The sequence below is a fragment of the Hibiscus syriacus genome, unplaced genomic scaffold (genome assembly GCF_006381635.1).
Source record: "Hibiscus syriacus cultivar Baekdansim isolate YM2019G1 unplaced genomic scaffold, ASM638163v2 tig00000991_pilon, whole genome shotgun sequence".
In the NCBI taxonomy this organism is placed as follows: domain Eukaryota; kingdom Viridiplantae; phylum Streptophyta; class Magnoliopsida; order Malvales; family Malvaceae; genus Hibiscus; species Hibiscus syriacus.
Genome location: NW_024061840.1, coordinates 1,326,056 through 1,346,520, shown reverse-complemented (window position 1 = coordinate 1,346,520; position 20,465 = coordinate 1,326,056). Strand labels below are relative to the sequence as shown.

Below are 20,465 nucleotides of genomic sequence, written 5' to 3'. Positions count from 1 at the left end.
AGTATTAAAGACTCTTGTGATCAGTAAAGATTATTGCAGCAAAATCCAAGTCATGGATATGATATGATAGTTATGCTCACGTGACTTGAGCTGATAGGGCGTATAGGCCACAACTTTCCTTTCTTGCATTAGAACACAACCTAACCCATTTAATGAAGTGTCAATAAACATAGTAAAATCTTTACTCAACTTAGATTGAATCAAAATAGGGACCTAAGTTAAGATAGCCTTCAACTGATCAAAGCTCTTCTATCGCTTATTGTCCCACACGAAAAGAACTCTTTTTGAAGTAACTTGGTCATAGGGGCAGCTATTTTCGAGAAACCTTTAACAAACTGACAATAGTACCTGACTAAACCCAATAAATTGTTTGCATCTGACACGTTCTTAGATGGTTCCCTCTCAACTACCGTTTAAATCTTTTAAGGGTCAACCAAACTGTCATCTGCCGCTATGACATGATCCGAAAAAGAAATTTCTTACAATTACAACTCATATTTACCAAACTTCGAATATAACCGACGCTCTTGAAGTATCTACAGTACGATGTGGAAGTATTGGTCATGTTCTTCCTCTGACCGCGAGTGCACGATGATGTCATCAATGAATACCATTATGAACTGGTCAAGGTATGGGTGGAGGACTCGATTCATCAAGTATATAAATGTTGTTAGGGCATTGGTGAGTCCAAACGACATTACCATAAATTCATAGTGACCATATCGGGTCGTAAAAGTTATTTTTGCAACGTCAAGATCCTTGACCTTCAATTGATAATATCTTAACCTTAAGTCAATCTTGGAGAACACACATGCTCCCCTTAGCTGGTCAAAAATATTTTCAATCCTAAAAAAGGGACAATGTTTGTTAGGTTCGATGAAGCTCGATTGATCAACCGAAAATTAACCAAGAGGGGTGAATTGGTAATTTAAAATTTAGGGAGTGAGAAGTATAAAGATAGGGAAATTTGCATAAATATGTATAGAAGTTTGACTTATCAACCAAGTTTACATCCACTACCTAAGATCCTTACTTAGGATTTTCCAACAAATCCACTAATTTGTTTTTTTTCAAGGATCAAGAGTAACATTTACAATTCCCTAGTTTTTCACTTAGCTAAACTAGAACCAAAACCCCTTTACAAAAGGATAAGAAAGTGTAAACAAGAAACCTCTCAAAAGGAAGGTGTTTTCAAAATTAAGCTCACTAAAACACACACTATTTAGAAGAGAAAGAAAAATAAGAATGAAAAACTCTTATCTTGTGTTTGATTGCTTGGATAGGTGTTGTGTCTCATTCTTCAAGTGTCTTGAAGTTGTTTTTATATGTTGGAATGAGTTACTAACCGTTTGGGAAGGTTTGGAGCTGTTGCAAGACTTTCTGCACATAAAGTTTCGAAACTCTGGGAAAGTTTCAAAACTCTTCGAAAGAGCTGTTGGAAAAATATGACAGTTGGAGCCAAAGTATCGAAACTTTAGGGAAAATTTTGAAACTCTTGAAAAGTATCAAAATTTTTTGGAAAATTGTCTTAGAAAGTTTTGAAACTCTTGTAGAAGTTTTGAAACTTCTAGTCAAAATACACATTTTAAGGTTTTGATTGAACTTTGAATTTTTTTGAAAACTTTGAATAAATTCAATTTAGTCCAACAAACATTTTGCCCTTATTTGTTATATCAAAATATAAGTTTTACAACCTCCTTCTTTTTGATATAAATAGTTCTTGCAAAAGCTTCCCCTTAATAAAACATTTAATAAAAAATAGCAATATTTGGAAAATATTAAAGCTCCTCGTTTTTCATTCTTGAAATTGAATTTTTAAACTCATACTTCTCCCCATTTTTGTTATATAAAAAATAATTCAAACTTTAAGGTACAAAATAACAATGGAGAGGAAGTAGAAATTTTAACATTTAAACCATTTGAAAAATCAAAAGCTCCCCTTCAAAAAAATGCATTCCAAAAACAAATTTAGCTCAAAAACTTAGACACTTCAAAGAATATTGAATTTCAACAAAGATGAACAAACAAGTTAGTAGAACATAAAATTCAATATATCCAAGTCTAAACTACTTTATGCAATATTAGCATGAGGCATTAAAGATCATATGCATATAGCTTTTCAAAATTTTATGCATTTAAAAAATTGAAAACAGTTATTAGAGAGATATCATTTGCAATGTAATCACATGTATATGCATTTAAATTTAAGGTCAAAAATAAGAAAATTTTGTTTAAAACAACATGAGAAACAAGTTTGACCAAAAAACAGTATGATGAACCAAAAACTTATGAAAAATCATTGAAACATTAAAATGTTCATCATAACATATTTTCAACATACATGAGACTATGAACAATGTGTAATCAGTCATGCTCAATACTCATGCATGCATAAAATTCAATAGGTATCCAATATACAAAATCAATAAACATTAAGTGTAGAGGTTACCCATCCTTCTTTTGAAGTGTGGTTAGAGCATTTAAATTTATTCACTTTTGTCACCATTGCTCCCACACACCTACAAGAGACATTTATGTGGATTTTGGTATCCAAATTACTTTGGATCCTTGAACATTAGTTTCAATGCCCTTTGTTTCCTTAGGAACCCATACTTGTCTAATTTTAAAATATTTTCCTTTCTTTAATGGACAAACATGTTCCATATAACCATGATAATGTCAATATGAGCATTTTTCCATTATGAAACTAGATGAATTATTTAAAATGATTTCTTTTTCTTTTGTTAAGCATTCAAGATTAACTTTTAAATCAAAACTTTCTTTTTCAAAATTTTCAATTTTCATTTTTGAAAGCTCTAAACCTTTTTCAAAATTTCATTTTGATTTTCAAAGTCCATTTTTTCTTTCAAAAGAAAATCATTTTCAACTTTAAATTTTGAAATCATTTTCTTGTGTTTAGAGTTCATGGTCTCAAACTCTAAACATAATTCATCATATGCATCTTGTAACTCATCAAAAGAATATGAATTGAATTCATTAGAGTTAAAATATACATTGGGCTCTTCAAGAGCCTTTAAGCACACCACCTTTGTTGGTTCTTCTTTCTTGTTTCCATGGATCTCTTCGAGCTTTTTCCAAAGCTCCTTGCATTTACAAGAAAAAACTCCTTCATAGACATTGGGACCAATTGCACAAAACAACATGTGCATGGCCATAGCATTTTGTTGAGTTTTCTTCTATTCTTGGGCACTCCACTATTTCGTCTTCTTCGTTGGAGAAGAATAGCCGTTCTCGATCATCTCCCATGCATCAAGACCATTGGATTAAATGAATAGCTTCATTAATTTCTTCCAATGACGATAGTTAGCTCCATTGAAGTATGAAGGTTTGTCGATCGGTTGGGAGTCTTCCATGTGGAACGAGCCAGAGGTGGAAGCCATCTTCTCGGTTGTGTTGGAAACAGATAGAGCTTCTTTAAGGACCGTCTCAAGGTTGTTAGACCTTCTAATCAGGTCAAGCTCTGATACCAATTATTAGGTTCGATAAAGCACGATTGATCAACCGAAAATGAGCCAAGAGGATGTGAATTGGCAATTTAAAATTTAGGAAGTAATGAGTATAAAGATAGGAAATTTGCACAAAGATTTATAGTGGTTCAACTTATCAACCAAGTCTATATCCACTACCTAAGCTCCTCACTTAGTATTTTCCAACAAATCCACTAATTTGTTCTTTCTTTTTCAAGGATCAAGAGTAACCTTTACAACTCCCTAGTTTTTCACTTGGCTAAACTAGAACCAAAACCCCTTTACAAAAGGATAAGAAAGTATAAACAATAAACCTCTCAAAAGGAAGGTGTTTACAAAATTAAGCTCATTAAAACACACATTATTTACAAGAGAAAGAAAAATAAGAACAAAAACTCTTCTCTTGTGTTTGATTGCTTGGATAGGTGTTTTGTCATATTCTTCAAGTATCTTGAAACTTGTTTTTATAAGTTGGAATGAGTTACTAGCCGTTTGGGAAGTTTTGGAGCCGTTGCAAGACTTTCTGCACACAAAGTTTCGAAACTCTTCGAAAGTGCCGTTGGAAAAATATGACAGTTAGAGCCAAAGTATCGAAACTTTAGGGAAAGTTTCGAAACTCTTGAGATATTGAAACTCTTGGAAAATATTGAAACTTTTTGGGAAACTGTCTTGGAAAGTTTCGAAACTCTTGTAGAAGTTTCGAAACTTCTAGTCAAAATACTCATTTTAAGGTATTGATTGGACTTTGAATTATTTTTCAAAACTTTGAATAAATTCAATTTAGTCCAACAAACATTTTGCCTTTATTTGTTATACCACAATATAAGTTTTACAGTTTTATGGTTAACTTGTTCAACTGTTGGTAGTTAATGAACATATTTCAAAATTCTAGATAAGATCATTCTTTTATTTCTCAATGATATGTTATACATTAAGAAAAATATGTTGGAAAGCATTGATTTTGAAACTATCATCAATGATTTTGCATCAATAAATGCTAGAAGGCACTTTTTTTTATAAGTATTTGTATGCTTAAATATTTTTTTATCATTTTTGATATTGTAATGAATTACTTTTGTTTAATTTAATAAAAAATTCCAATAGAAAATTTATATTAAACATTTCTTAATTTTTTTAAAAAAGTAAAGACCCTGAGTCAAAAAAAAGTCAAAACTAACCTTGATATATATATTAAAATTGTAAGTTAAATTATATTTAAATTATTAATTTAATCAATTAAAAAATATTCATTTAATGATAATATTAATAATTTATTTTAAATTTTGAATAAGTTTCTTATTAACTTTATCAATCACAAGTTATTAATTTAATAAAACTTTTAAATATATTTATAGACTACAATTTATAGATATAAAAAAGTAAACATATTAATTTAATGATTATAGTTAATAATGTATCTTAAATTGTGAAGATGTATTTTATCACATTATAATATTATAAATTCATAATCTCACAACTTCATCAATTGTAACCTACAAGTAAGATAAATACCAAGTCAAGTTAATATCAGATCAATTGAATAACAAGTCGGATCATTTACAGGTTAAGTCAATTACATATCAAATTCATAACAAGTTAGGTTGATAACGGGTAGGGCAATATCAGTTATTTACCAGGTTAATCTCTGGTTCAAGTTTATATACTGTCGGATGTAGGTCGGGTTCAATTATCGCACTATCATTTTCAATTCGGATTCAGTTCGTTCTCAGGTCGATGCAGGTTGGGCTCAAATCTAAAATTTCCAAGTCAACTCCAATTTAGGTCAACACGAGTTTAGACTCGAATCGATTTTGGATCATTGTAGACACCCATTTTTGTCTGGGGCTTATTTAGTATATATATTAATATTATATTTTATCTTTTTATTTTAGTTTAAATATATGTCAGTATTTCAATTAGGATTTAAGATATTATTTTAAATATTATTTTATTTTATCTTTGTTTTAGGTATTTTAGTTTAAATAGTTTTAAGTGTTTTAATTAGGATAAAAAATATTATTTTAGGAATTATCTTTAGCTTAATTTTAGGAATTTGAAGGTTGTAAATACCCTCTCAGAGTGAGCCTAGAAAAACATCTGAAATCACACTCACATATGAGAATAAAATCTCATTTTTCTCTCTAGCTTTCTCTCTATTTTTTCGCACACATCTTTATTTTCTTTTACATTTCGTTTTCAACAATTATGCTAAGTATGGCTTTGGTCATGCTTAGTTAATTTTATTTTAAGCCGAAGGCTAAAGTGAAAGCTCAATTCCAAACGTGAGAATTTATATTTGACTTTTCGAGAACACACTTAGTAAAATTGTTTGTTAAGAGGAAACTGAGATCGGAACCAATTATTGTTGAAACTACATAATCCGAGTCGTCAGCGAAGAATTGTGATGTGAATTTTGAAGTAAAGATCTATTTCGATAATCCAAAGAATTTCTAAGGTTGTTTTCGCTATAAGTTTCTCTTTATCTCAATCTCTTTAGATTATTTATTTAATTATTTTATTTAATTATTATATTTTATTTTAAAAACAACTTTTTAAAACCCATTTTTATCTTTACCACTATTATTTTTTTATCTTTTATTTTATTATACCTTTATTTTTCCTTGTATTTTTTTAAAATTTAACATTTATTTTATTTATTTTATTTTATTTTCTCATTTCTTTTTTTTATTTTTTTATTTTGATTTTCTCTTTTAAATTTTTTTATATTTTATTATTTTTTTTTTTGAAATTTAATATTTTCTTCATTTATTTTATTTTATTCTTTTAACATTTTTCATATATAACATTTTTTTAAATTTAATATTTCCTTCTTTGATTTTTTTTAAATTTAACTTTTATTTGATATTTCTTTTATTTTATAATCTAACGTTTTCAACTTTTTAGAGGTAAGTTTAATTCATCAAAGGTAAATAATTCGAACCGAGTCTTTAAATTTTAATTTTCACAATTAAGAGAACCGATAAATTAAAATGATACCGAAAGGACAGTTCAAGGGTGTTTATCCTTCCTTGACTGTAATCAACTTTCGAATCCAACATATTTCTGGTAAAACACAGATCAGGTAAGATGGTGTCCGATCAACCTAAATATATTTTTAAATGATTGGTGGCGACTCTAACCCATTTATTTAAGTCGAAGCATAATTCCGGGCCCAACCCGAAAGACGGTCGCGACAGCTTCACGACTCTACTAGGGACAAGTAAGTGAGTCAAGCCAGAATTAATTTTCGGTTGTCTTTTTAAAGCGAAAATAACAAATTTTAATTTTAATTTATTTTTTTGATTCTAATTATTTATCTTTAATTATTTTTCAAATAAATAGTTGTACTAACGTTTTTTTAATGATTTCAAATGACTAAACATTTTCATCTCAAGCACTATACATGAGCTCCAAACCTTTTCTTAAGTGGAGGTGAAAGTGACGTCTTCGTGGGAATTTATTCTCCGTATAGGCCTAGCAAGTAACCTTCAGGATTCATATATCTTATGTCTTCGTGTGAATTTATTCTCTGTATGGACATAAGAGAATGTATCTCGAGTTTAACTTGCTCTACATGAGCTTGTATGGGCTTAGGACTGAGGGTCTAGCAAGCCCAAGAGGGCACCAGTAAGGAGAACTCGGGTACCTTTTTTTAGAACCTAAACCGGGAGACTACAGGGAATTAGAGCCTACCTGAAAACTCCATTTCAAAACCTAGGATGTTTTTACTTTTATCATGCAGTTTATCATTTTTTTTACTTTTATCATTATTATTTCTATCTTACTAACTAATTTCTCTTTCATGTTTGCTCTTTATCATTTACATCATAAAAAGAGGTAATTGATCCACAAAAAGTATGTTACACACAAATAATCTACATTAATGGACAAAGGTTGTAATGCAAGAGGTGAAAAACACTGAGGTACGACTATGGTCTGAAAAGACTCAGAAAGAAAATGGAGACAATCTGCAAGGTAACCATGTGTCACATTTAACCAAGAAGACATGGTACCCACAATCGAAGAATATACTGCTATGCTACATTGCGAAGGACTCAGAATAGACCGGGATTTACACTAAGCACATCACAAGTCAATGGGTTGGCAAAGGTTGCAGGGGCAGATGAGAAAAAGGTTACTGACCTGGAGAGTCCCTTCAAAGACAACAAGAACAAGATGGCAAAATGATAGCTGAAATTGGAGGTCGTTATTGACAAATTCAAGAAACAAGCAAATGAACTTCATATAGTTCCTATCGATGGAGGGCTCCAATGGCGTTTTTGTTGGGAACAGGCCCAACAAAAGGTGAAAGCTAGAGATGCAGTTATCCGAGATTTCCTGGAACAAGTACAAAAAGTAGCTCATTAATTGCACGGTTTAGAAAGGGATGTAATATCCCAAAATCCAGCTGATGACTAAAATGAGAATTTTTAAAGTTTTGTGTTCAATTTTGAAATGAGTTAAAAAGTTCTGGGATTTAAGTAAAGAATTTTGATGATGGATTAAATAGCATAGATAGATAATTAAAGGGCCAATTTAGTCTTTTCAGCTTAAAGGATATATTTTCCTTTAAATAAGAGTTATACACGTGGGTTTGGAGATTTCTAGAAGTCTTCTTCTTGCTCTCTTCTTCTTCTTCCCGTAGCTCAAGCTTAAAGGTAAGTTTGATTTTTAGCAATTAATTTCTTGAATTTATAAGTTGGTTTTGAATCTTTGGGGTTATATAATCTTAAGCAAATCTTATATAAGCTTAAAACATCAAGAAGAGAGAATTAGAAAAGAATTTCTATTAAGAGTTTAGAAATGAAATTTTGATATAGAAAGGTTTTTGAAATCTAAGGATGAATTTGACTTGTCCTCAACTTAATTAAGAGATATGAAGTGATGTAATTGAATTTAGAAAAAGTAGAAAATTTAGTATGATTCTTGAATTACATATGGAAGATAGGATTTTGAGACTTGAGATGGGATAAATGAGTACAAATGGGCTTAAGTATGTGTGTTTGAGTTTAGTATATAAAAGGGGTTGAAATATGAAGTGTTTAAGTTGAAATAAAGTAATTTTCGTGCTGAAAATGTGATTTTGGGCTAGGGGTATCGGTACCCATTCAACAGGTATCGATACCCATTCAACAGGTACTGATACCCTCTCAAACAAAAAATTACAAAATGCAATGAGGGTATCGATACCCTAAGGAGGGTATCGATATCCCCTAAAGGAAAAAGTTAATATTGGTTTATTAAGTTCGTTTAAGTAGTTACTATCGAATTACAAGGTGTAAGTATCTAATAATTGCCTTAAAATGTATAATTATGTAGATACATACCCTAAATGAGTTCCAAAATCATTGACAAGTAAGATCGATCAAGGGGAAAGATAAGAGATTGGTATTGACTAGTGAGGCAAGGTGAGTGTATACTAGTGACATGTAGTGTTTAATAGAAATAAGACTTGCGATGAGTCTATTTCCTAGAGTATTATGCTTGAAGTAACGAACATGATTATGTGTTTGTTATGATTATATGTGATTATATGTATTACATTAATTGTATGTATGCATGACTAAAGATATTGATATGATTTGTATATACTATATGATTTGTGTAAAACACTATTATGTAATAATAGAAGAACATGAAATAAGCTATATGATAAAAACATAAGGAATGAAATGAACTTGTGACATAAGCTTCAAGTTAATGAATCATTGATATATATGTGAACATAAGATAACCAAGTATTAGTCATATTATATTGTATAAGTGATTATACGAGAAAGGTTAGGAGACTCAATGAGGATAGTATAAATTTGAGGGCATAAACATAAATAATGATACATAAGTTATACAGGGAAGATTTATATACTTAAAGGAAACTATGGTGTATGAGTTATAAAGTGAAGAACTACAAAGCTTTATGAAAGAGTATTATAGAAGTCATGGGAAATTGAATTAAATAAATAGATTAAACTAGTATATAGATGATTTATGTGAGTGAAAGGGGAAGTGAGATAAGATGGGTAATTATTTATAGGATAGAATGAGACTATTTGAACCTGTAGTATAAACTTTATAAAGGAAGACTTAGGTAAAATCATTATATGATACAAATATAGAGCATTACTATACACATTATATTAAAGAGTATATATGCATAGGTCTATAGGTTATTGATTGGACATATAAGATTATATAACTGTATGATAATATGAAAAAGTGAATTATGTTGAACCCTATGAGTAGAAGTTATGTGATTATAAGTGACATGATTACAAGATATGATACATGACATGAGATATATGAAAGAGAAAGTATATGTGATGTGATATATGAAGTCATATGGAATATTATATGACTATGTGATTACATGAAAAAGAATATATGTGCATGTGAATTATATAGAAATGAACTATGTGACTGGATGTAATCTTATGAAAATTAATAATGAGCTATGTGAAAGAGCTATGAGATTATGTGTGTATGTGATATGAATATATGAATGTAGATTAATATGAATATTACTACCCATGTTATGTGTTATGGGAGCTAGAGGTATAATTGGCATGCCAAGAGTCGAGGGTCTACGCGGTCCTTCGGGACATATATGTATTCTTTGGAACATGTGTGAGGTCTTTTAAGACACATACTTGATCATTGGCATATGCATATGATTCTTAAGGAATTTCTATGTGGTCCTTAGGGACATCTTATATGGAACTTGGTGCATTTCTACTCGGTACTACAGTGCAATTTACGTGGCACTTCGATGCATTTATACGAGCTGTGGTGACAACATTAGTGCACAACCTCTATAGACTCACATATCTATAGTTCTCACATGTGTACATGGGCTAATCAAGAGATAATAACAAATATATGTTTGTGATATGATAAATGTTATGGAAAGGATATGATGATGTATGGGTATAATATTTGATTAAGAAGGTTAAGTATAAAAGTATGTGATTAAATGATAAACTATTAATGATGATTTATGTGTATGTATGTATTTCTTACTAGGTAATATGTTATGATTTATATGGTGATATATGTATTGTTTGGTTAATTCAATCATATGTTGATTAAAAAAAATAGATATAAGAGGATATGATTATTAGATATAAATGATAAGAATATTGCTGGTGGAATAATGTTAGAGATGGAAATAGTGTGTGATATGTATATGTGTATATTACGTTGCATACAATATTATATTGTTTTGGTGTGGCATCATGAGATGATATGTTCATGCATGTGTAAATAGTTGGAGTTCTTGTATATGTTTTATGCCTCACTAAGTCATAGACTTAGCGTGTGATTGCTTCACACGTAGGTTACAGAAGCGAGAAGAGAAGCTAAGAGGAGCAAGACAGGTCAACATCTCCCTTACAAAGTTCATATCAGAAAAGAGATGTTTAGATGTATTTTTTTATTTTGAACATAGTTGGCATGTACTAATAGATTGAGTTGAATATGCTCTGATAAGTTTTGTAAAACCATATGTTTTATACAATAGAAATTAGTTGGTTTATTGGAAAAGTCTAATTGAATTTTATTATATTTTGTCAAAGTAAAAGTCTTGAAAAGTCAATGTAACACCTCAGACTCGTATTCGGATCGGGTACGAGTTAGTGTGTTACAAGGGAAGCAGGAGTGGTCCGACAAGGTATTCAACTAGTGACAAATGAAGGAAGAAAACTTGTTAACCTATTAGAAGCTGGTCAGGGTTTAGAGGATTTAGTCAGAATATACCTTTAAGATATTTTTGTCTCTTAAAAAAATAAAACACTTTTATCTCAATAAAGATTATCTATAATAACATACACGTTTCCGGATCAATGCCTCTAATTCTCATGCATTATTTTCATACCTTGCATTTCATTTTTTTTTCCATGATTTTACATTCACATTAACTAATAGAAAAGTCAACAACAGAAGAGGAAGGAAAGGGCCATTTACTACCTAAGCAAGAAGTTCACTGATTGCGAGGTCAGATATCATCCCATCGAAAAGCCCGATGGAAGATGTTGTTATCCGAATTTGACATTGAGTACGTGAGCTAAAAAACTATAAAATAAAGTGCCATATTGGATTTCTTGGCAAGCAGAACTACTGAAAATTACGAGCCACTAGACTTTGACTTCCCAGACGAAGATTAGAATGCCCCATGCGCAAGGATGACAAGCACAAATCGAGAAATGGTCCAAATTTTTTCGCCAGTAGATGGGGAGTATTCCTTTTCCATCTCTTTGTTTTTAAATTCGACATACGTTTTGCGACAAAACAGATTAAGTGAAGGGGGAAATATAAGCATGTCGTCAAAATTTTCCTTAAGTTGTTTGATTGTTTGAAATTGAGTTATTCTTATATTGATGTGTTGAGATCGTTGGTTGCCAGTCTTGAACTTCACTTTATACTCTTTCTTCCTTTTGGATTGTGATCATGTTTTGATCGAATTTAATTTATATGATTGGTATAGCTAGTGAATTTTTTTTTGAGTATTGATATTTCATGCTTTTGTCGATAGAGATGAACTTGACTCGATGCATATAAGCTTTTCTTGTGAGATTTGAGCCTAACGAGCATACATTTTCTTTCTTGCTCATTGTTTGACTTGAGTGTACTGGACTAATTAGGATATTCTAGAACTTGTAATCACAATACATATTTAGACTACATATTGAACATAATGTTTTAATGTGATAGGGGCACCTTGGATAAACCCACTTTTCCCAAAAAGTCTACCCATTTACATATCCACTAGTGAACCACATTTGAGCCTATTTCCATTTCTTTGTTTTACACCTCAATTAAACTCGAAGTCTTTCTTTTATTTTTCCTCTCTTTTCACACCCTTACCGAGACTTTAGATCTTGTATTACTCTTGTTCAATGAAAAAAAGAAAAGAAACAATCACTGTTTTGAAAAAAAACAAGTTATTCACTGTTTCGAATAGCAAAAAAAGACCATTCGTTTGAAAAAAGAAAAAAGGAAGGAAAAATTGATTGTTTCAATCATCTTTCATATATTCTTTTTCCTTGTTTTGTTTTTTTATTGCGTTTCATGTTAATTCAAGGACTGTTCTTAATTATTTTGATCTTTTTTTTGGTATTTTAAACCTTTCTTTTTTGTCTTTTCTCTACCCTAACCTAAGCCCCGTTACACCTTGTTTAAAGACCCCTTGATTATTACATTATATTAATTTTTTCGTAGTGGAGACTTGATTAGATTCCAAGCCTATGGTAATGTTTTGGTTAGTTTCGGTTTGAGCGATTTCATTCACCCCAAACACTTAGAGCGGATATGTGTGAATCTTTGTGAGGTATTGTTAGAATTTTCGAAAGCTCGAATCGACAACCGGAACGGTTTGTAAAGAGGGGTCGGAACGGTTTTGTGTTTAGGGAGTAAGGAGATTGAAAGATATAGAATTGCACAACGATTTATAGTGATTCGACTTTCTCAATCAAAGTCTACGTCCACTACCTTAGCTCCTCACCAAGGATTTTCCAACAAATTCACTAATTTGTTCTTTCTTTTGAGGATAAAGAGTAACCTTACAAACACCCTAGTTTTTTCGGGCTAAACTAGAACCTTTCCCTAGCTTTTACAAGGGATTAGCTAGAACCTTTCCCCTTTACAAAAGGATAAGAAATGTAAACAAGAAAACCTCTCTAAGGTAGGTGTTTACAAGATTGAGCTCACAATAACAAAATATATACAAGAGAAAGATGAAATAAGAATGAAAAACTCTTCTCTTGTGTTTGATTGCTTGGATAGTTGTTCTCTTGCTTCTTCAAGTGTCCTTAGCTTGTATTTATAGCTTGGAATATGTTTGAAGTCGTATATAGTCGTTGGGGATGTTTTGGAGCCGTTTGGTGATGAGAAACAATTAATAAAATAGCTTGGAGCGTGGGGGGAATCGGTACCCCCTCATGGGGAATCGGTTCCCTAAGTGTAATATGTTTTTGACCGTTAGACAGGGGGAATCGGTACCCCCTAGGGGGGAATCTGTTCCCCTTGGGGGGGAATCTGTACCCCATGGGCAATCTGATTTTTCTTGAAACCCTTTAAAAATAAAATATTTTTTGGCTCGATTAAGGCTCGAAATACTTTGTAAAATTGTTTTAAAATAGTTAAGTATAAAACACAATTTTACACTTTAGTAAGGATTAAAATGAACTTTGAAAGACTTGGAGTAATATTTTGATATTCGAATAATTATATCGAATATACTTAGAAAATCATTTGTAAAATCTTAAAATTCATTTGTTATATCGAAACATCAAAATGTTTTCAACAATCTCCCCCTTTTTGATATAACAAAACATTTGAGTAATTTTAAGATTTTGAATTCAAGTTTGAAATTACTCCCCCTTACTTTAACACTTCTCCCCTTTAAAATACCTTAACACTTCTCCCCCTTTTTGTTAAATCAAAAAGACTCTAATCTTTTAAAGTTCAAAATAACTTTGGAGAGTAAGTAGTAAATTTGACATTTTAAAAATCATTTGAAAAAAAATCAAAGCTCCCCCTCAATAAATGCATTCCAAATAAAATTTAGCTTTAAGAACAAGACACTTAAACAAAATTGAATTTCAACAAAGAATAACAAACATGTTAGTAGCACATGAAATTCAATACATCCAAGTCTAAAATACTTTATGCAATATCAATTATTGAAATTAAATGCATATGCATAAAGTTTTCCAAAAATGTTATGCATTTGAAAATTTTGATATCAATTGTTAGAGAGATATCATTTTCATTTAAACCACATGCATAAACATTTAAATTTAGGTCAAAAATTTTAAAATTTATAAAATCAAAACATTTGAAAAGTTGATATCAATTGTTAGAGAGATATCATTTGCATTAAAACCAATTTTGACCAAATTTTTTTTATGATGAACTAAAAACTCTTAAAAATTATATAACTTTAAAATGTTCATCATAATCATCTTTCAACATACATGAGATTAAAACAATGATGCATAATCATTTAAAACCAAAACTCATGCATGCTTAAAATCAAATGAGCAACTAAATAACCAAAATTAAAAACATTAAGCTTAGAGGTTACCCATTCCTTTTCATGTGTGGCTAGAGCATCTTGAATATCATCATTTTCATCACAATTGCTTCCACACACCTACAAGAGACATTTAAGTAGATTTTGGTATCCAAATTGCTTTGGATCCTTGGACGTTAGTTTCAATGCCCCTTGTTCCTTTAGGAATCCACACTTGTCTAATTTTAAAATGTTTTCCTTTCTTCAAAACAAGTATGATCCTTATGACCATGATAATGACAATGTGAGCATATTGTCATTATTGAACTAAATGAATTATTTAAAATGGTTTCTTTTTCTTTAGTTAAGCATTCAAGCTTAACTTTATCAAAATTTTCTTTTTCAAAACTTTCAATTTTTATTTTTGAAAGCTCTAAATCCTTTTTCAAAATTTCATTTTGGCTTTCAAAATCTATTTTTGTTTTCAAAAGAAAATCATTTTTCGATTTTAAATTTTGAAATCATTTTCTTATATTTGGAGTTCATGGTCTCAAACTCCGAATATAACCTATTAAAAGCATCTTGTAACTCGTCAAACGTATATGAATTAAATTCATTTGAGTTAGAAGATACCTCGGGCTCTTCACAAGCCATTAGAGACACCACCTTTGTTGGTTCTTCTTTCTTGTTTCCATGGATTTCCTCGAGCTTATTCCAAAGCTCCTTGGCACTTGAACATGAAGAAACCCCTTCATAGATTTCATAACCAAATGCACAAAATAACATGTGCATGGCCTTGGCATTAAGTTGAGCTTTCTTCCGTTCTTTGTCACTCCTCTTCTTCTCCTTCTTCTTTGGAGAAGAGTACCCGTTCTTGATTATTTCCCATGCATCAAGATCATTGGATTGGATGAATACCTTCATTAATTTCTTCCAATGATGATAGTTGACTCCATTGAAGTATGGAGGTTTGTCGGTTGGTTGGGAGTCTTCCATGTGGAACGAGCCGGAGGTGGAAGCTATCTTCTCGGTTGTGTCGGGAATTGGTAGAGCTTCTTCAAGGATCGTCTCAAGGTGGTTAAACCTTCTTAACAAGTTAGGCTCTGATACCAATTGTTAGGATTTTCGAAAGCTCGAATCGACAATCGAAATGGTTTGCAAAGAGGGTTCAGAACGGTTTTATGTTTAGGGAGTAAGGAGATTGAAAGATAGAGAATTGCACATCGATTTATAGTGGTTCGACTTTCTCAATCTAAGTCTACGTCCACTACCTTAGATCCTCACCAAGGATTTTCCAACAAATTCACTAATTTGTTCTTTCTTTTGAGGATAAAGAGTAACCTTACAAACTCCCTAGTTTTTCCGGGCTAAACTAGAACCTTTCCCTAGCTTTTATACGGGATTAGCTAGAACATTTCCCCTTTACAAAAGGATAAGAAATGTAAACAAGAAAACCTCTCTAAGGTAGGTGTTTGCAAGATTGAGCTTACAAGAACAAAATATATACAAGAGAAAGATGAAATAAGAATGAAAAACTCTTCTCCTGTGTTTGATTGCTTGGATAGTTGTTCTCTTGCTTCTTCAAGTGTCCTTAGCTTGTATTTATAACTTGGAATGTGTTTGAAGTCGTATATAGTCGTTGGGGATATTTTGGAGCCGTTTGGGGATGAGAAACAATTAATAAAATAGCTTGGAAAGTGGGGGGAATTGGTACCCCCTCATGGGGAATCGGTTCCCTAAGTGCAATTTGTTTTTGACCGTTAGACAGGTGGGAATTGGTACCCCCTGGGGGGGAATCTGTTCCCCTTGGGGGGAAACGGTACCCCTGGGGGGAATCTGTTCCCCCTGGGGGAATCTGTACCCCCTGGGCAATCTGATTTTTCTTGAAACCCTTTAAAAAGAAAATATTTTTGGCTCGATTAAGGCTCGAAATACTTTGTAAAATTGTTTTAAAATAGTTAAGTATAAAACACAATTTTACACTTTAGTAAGGATTAAAATGAACTTTGAAAGACTTGGAGTAATATTTTGATATTCGAATAATTATATCGAATATACTTAGAAAATCATTTGCAAAATCTTAAAATTCATTTGTTATATCGAAACATAAAAATGTTTTCAACAGGTATTGAGTCATATTTCATTGAAATTGGCAATTAATTGGGATGTCTTGCTTACTTTAAATTTTCTTAGTTGTATCTTTGCTTGATTGTAACTTGAATTCGACAAATATCATGGACTTAGTTCGATTGGAAGTTTGAGGAATAAATTGAAATTGAAGATGACAACCTATGATTTTGATATGTTAATAGAGGAATGCTTGAGGACAATCATTGAATAAGTGATGGGGAATTTGATAAGTGCTTAATTTAGTTAATATTTTGATTTGAAATTACTCCTTAATAATTGGTTTTTGTGACTTATTTGTTCGTTTTAATTCATTTTCTGTGGAGGACGTCAGATTCTGGAAATTGCACTAAAAAGAAGGCATTCTGCAATTTTTTTGTCACTGCTGGAGACATGGGCACGACTATGAGCATGACACGGTTTGACATGATAGTTTCTAGAAGATATTCGGAAGCTGATCAAGGCTTATGCACCATACTTGAGATAACTGAAAGACTACCTCACTTGGCTTTCTCGCAAAGAGGAGTCACTCGAAGAACATCTCACATGACTATCCCGTGAAGGGGAGTCATCCAAAGATAATCTCACCTGGTTCAGACCCGCGAAGGGGAACCACCTGAAGAATATACCACATGACTTTCCCGTGAAGGTGAGTCATCCAAAGATCATCTCACCTGGTTCAGACCCGCGAAGGGGAACCACCTGAAGAATATACCACATGACTTTCCCGCGAAGGGAGTCATCTAAAGATCATCTCACCTGGTTCAGACCTGCGAAGGGGAACCACCTGAAGAATATACCACTTGGTTTTCCCGTTAAGGGGAGTCAACTAAAGAATTATGATCGACTTAGATCAGCGAAGGGGAGCCATCATTCACTTAGATAAATTGTTTACAGCATAGCTCAAGGCGAGAAGGGCTATCTGTCAACAAAACTTTCGAGTTCGATTCCATTCAGCTCGAAAGCATATCAACTATATGGTAGAAACGATGAACTACTTTCCGGTTGAAGTTTAAACTGAGGTCTTTAAGTCAAAAAGAAGACCTAGGTTGGCTACGATTTAGCAACAAGGAACTATCTCCCAGCCGAATTTACAACATAGCTCAAGGCGAAAAAGGCTATCTATCAACAAAACTTTCGAGTTTGATTCCATTTAGCTCGAAGGCATATCAACCGCATGGTAGCAACAAGGAACTACTTTCTGGTTAAAGTTTAAACTGAGGTCTTTAAGTCGAGAAGAAGACCTAGGTTGGCTGCGATTTAGCAACAAGAAACTATCTCCAAGCCAAATTTATAACATAACTCAAGGCGAGAAAGGCTACCTGTCAACAAATTTGATTCCATTCAGCTCGAAGGAATATCAACTGCATGGTAGCAACGAGGAACTACTTTCCGGTTAAAGTTTAAACTGAGGTCTTTAAGTCAAGAAGAAGACATAAGTTAGTTGTGATTTAGCAACAAGGAACTACCTCCCAGCCGAATTTATAGCATAGCTCAAGACAAAAGAGACATCTGTCAAAAAAACCTTCGAGTTCGATTCCATTCATCTCGAGGGCATATCAACTATATGGTAGCATCGAGGAACTACTTTCCGGTTGAATTTTCAAACCAAGGTCTTTAAACCGAAAATAAGACCAAGGTTGACTACGATTTGGCAACAAGAAGTCACCTTCCGATTCAAATTCCGATTTTATGAAGAAGGATATCATTTTAAGACTGACCCAACTTCGCGACGGAGAAGTCATCTGCAACTACCGAACGAAATTTATGTCCTTTTATTTTTTTCCTATTTTTCGTTACACAAAAAAGGACAAAGAGGGGTAGTTGTAGATATATACTTTCGTTCGGGGATTATTTAGTATATATATTAATATTATATTTTATCTTTGTATTTTAGTTTAAATAGATGTCAATATCAATTAGGATTTAGGATATTATTTTAAATATTATTTTATTTTATCTTTGTTTTAGGTATTTTAATTTAAATAGTTTTAAGTGTTTTAATTAGGATAAAAGATATTATTTTAGGAATTATTTTTAGCTTGTTTTTAGAATTTGAAGGCTATAAATACTCTCTCAGGGTGAGTCTAGAAAAACATCTGAAATCACACTCACATCTGAGAATAAAATCTCATTTTTCTCTCTAGTTTTCTCTCTATTTTTCGCACACTTCTTTATTTTCTTTTAAATTTCATTTTCAACAATTATGCTAAGTATGACTTTAGTCATGCTTAGTTAATTTTCTTTTAAGTCGAAGGCTAAAGTGAAAGCTCAATTCCAAACGTAAGAATTCATATTCGACTTTTCGAGAACACACTTAGCAAAATTGTTTGCTAAGAAGAAACTAAGATCGAAACAAATTATTGTTAAAACAATATAATCCGAGTTGTCAGCGAAGAATTGTCCTAGTAAGCTGATGTGAATTTTGAAGTAAAGATTTGTTTTGATGATCCAAAGAATTTTTGAAGTTGTTTTCACTATAAGTTTCTTTTTATCTCAATCTCTTTAGATTATTTATTTAATTATTTTCTTTTATTTAATTCTTATCTTTTATTTTAAAAACAACTTTTAAAACCCCTTTTTATCTTTACTACTATTATTTTATTATTTTATCTTTTATTTTATTTTATTATATCTTTTATTATACCTTTATTTTTTTTCTTTCCTTGTATTTTCTTTAAAATTTAACACTTTTTTTATTTTGTTTTATTTTTTTTCTCTTTTAACATTTTTTTATATTTTTTATTTTTCTTTTTTGAAATTTAATATTTTCTTCATTTATTTTATTTTTTCTTTTAACATTTTGTATATATAACATTTTTTAAATTTAATATTTCCTTCTTTGATTTTTTTAAATTTATTTTTTATTTGATATTTCTTTTATTTTATAATCTAATGTTTTCAACTTTTTAGAGGTAATTTTAATTCATCAAAGGTAAATAATTCGAATCTCGTCTTTAAATTTTAATTTTCCCAATTAAGACAACCGATAAATTAAAATGGTACCGAAAGGGCACTTTAAGGGTGATAATCCTTCCTTGATTGTGATCGACTCCCGAATCCAACATATTTATGGTAAAACGCAGATCAGATAAAATGGAGTCCGATCAACCTAAATATTTTTTTAAATGATCGGTGACGACTCTAACCCATTTATTTAAGTCGAAGCCCAATTCCGGGCCCAACCCGAAAGACGGTCGCGACAATCATCACCACCTCGAGTCACAAATAGTTTTGAATCAAGTTAGTTTAAGTCAGTTTTGTAGGTTGGGTCAATTTTTTACATCCCTAATTACTAGAAGGTTAGATTTATTTTAAATAGATATTATCTTTTAATCACCATAAACAATTAAAAAATAATATTATACGTCAACTTTGATTTTATTTAATTACAAAAAAAATGTTGATTCTAATTGAATTGTATACATAAAATTTTAATTTTGAACCGATTATACATTTTTAAAAGTTAATACATTAATTTATTTGCATATTGAATGAATATAACTATTTATGTATATAATATGTAAACGTAAAATAATGTTCTGTAAAAATAATTTTAATAACTTATAAAAATTGAATCTGATCAAAATTTTCTGAATACAATTATATAAATCAAAAGTCATATATAATGCGACACATTCGATGATTTATCTCTAAAAGAACAAAAAGTCACTTATTAAACTCTTCCTTTAACCTCACTAATATATATGAATAAACATATTTAGAAGCAACCTTCTAAAAATCAAATTATTGTCGTCCATGCCTATTACATGTAGAAGATACTGTTCTAATCCTGATTAACATTAAATCATAAATTTGATGACGGATAACTTCTCATTTCT

At 31.2% G+C, this 20,465-nt stretch overlaps 1 pseudogene; it reads left to right on the top strand.

Moving 5' to 3' along the window:
• The first annotated feature begins 11,633 nt into the window (after positions 1-11,633).
• On the top strand, positions 11,634-11,701 carry LOC120119542 (annotated as a pseudogene).
• Positions 11,702-20,465: the final 8,764 nt, after the last annotated feature.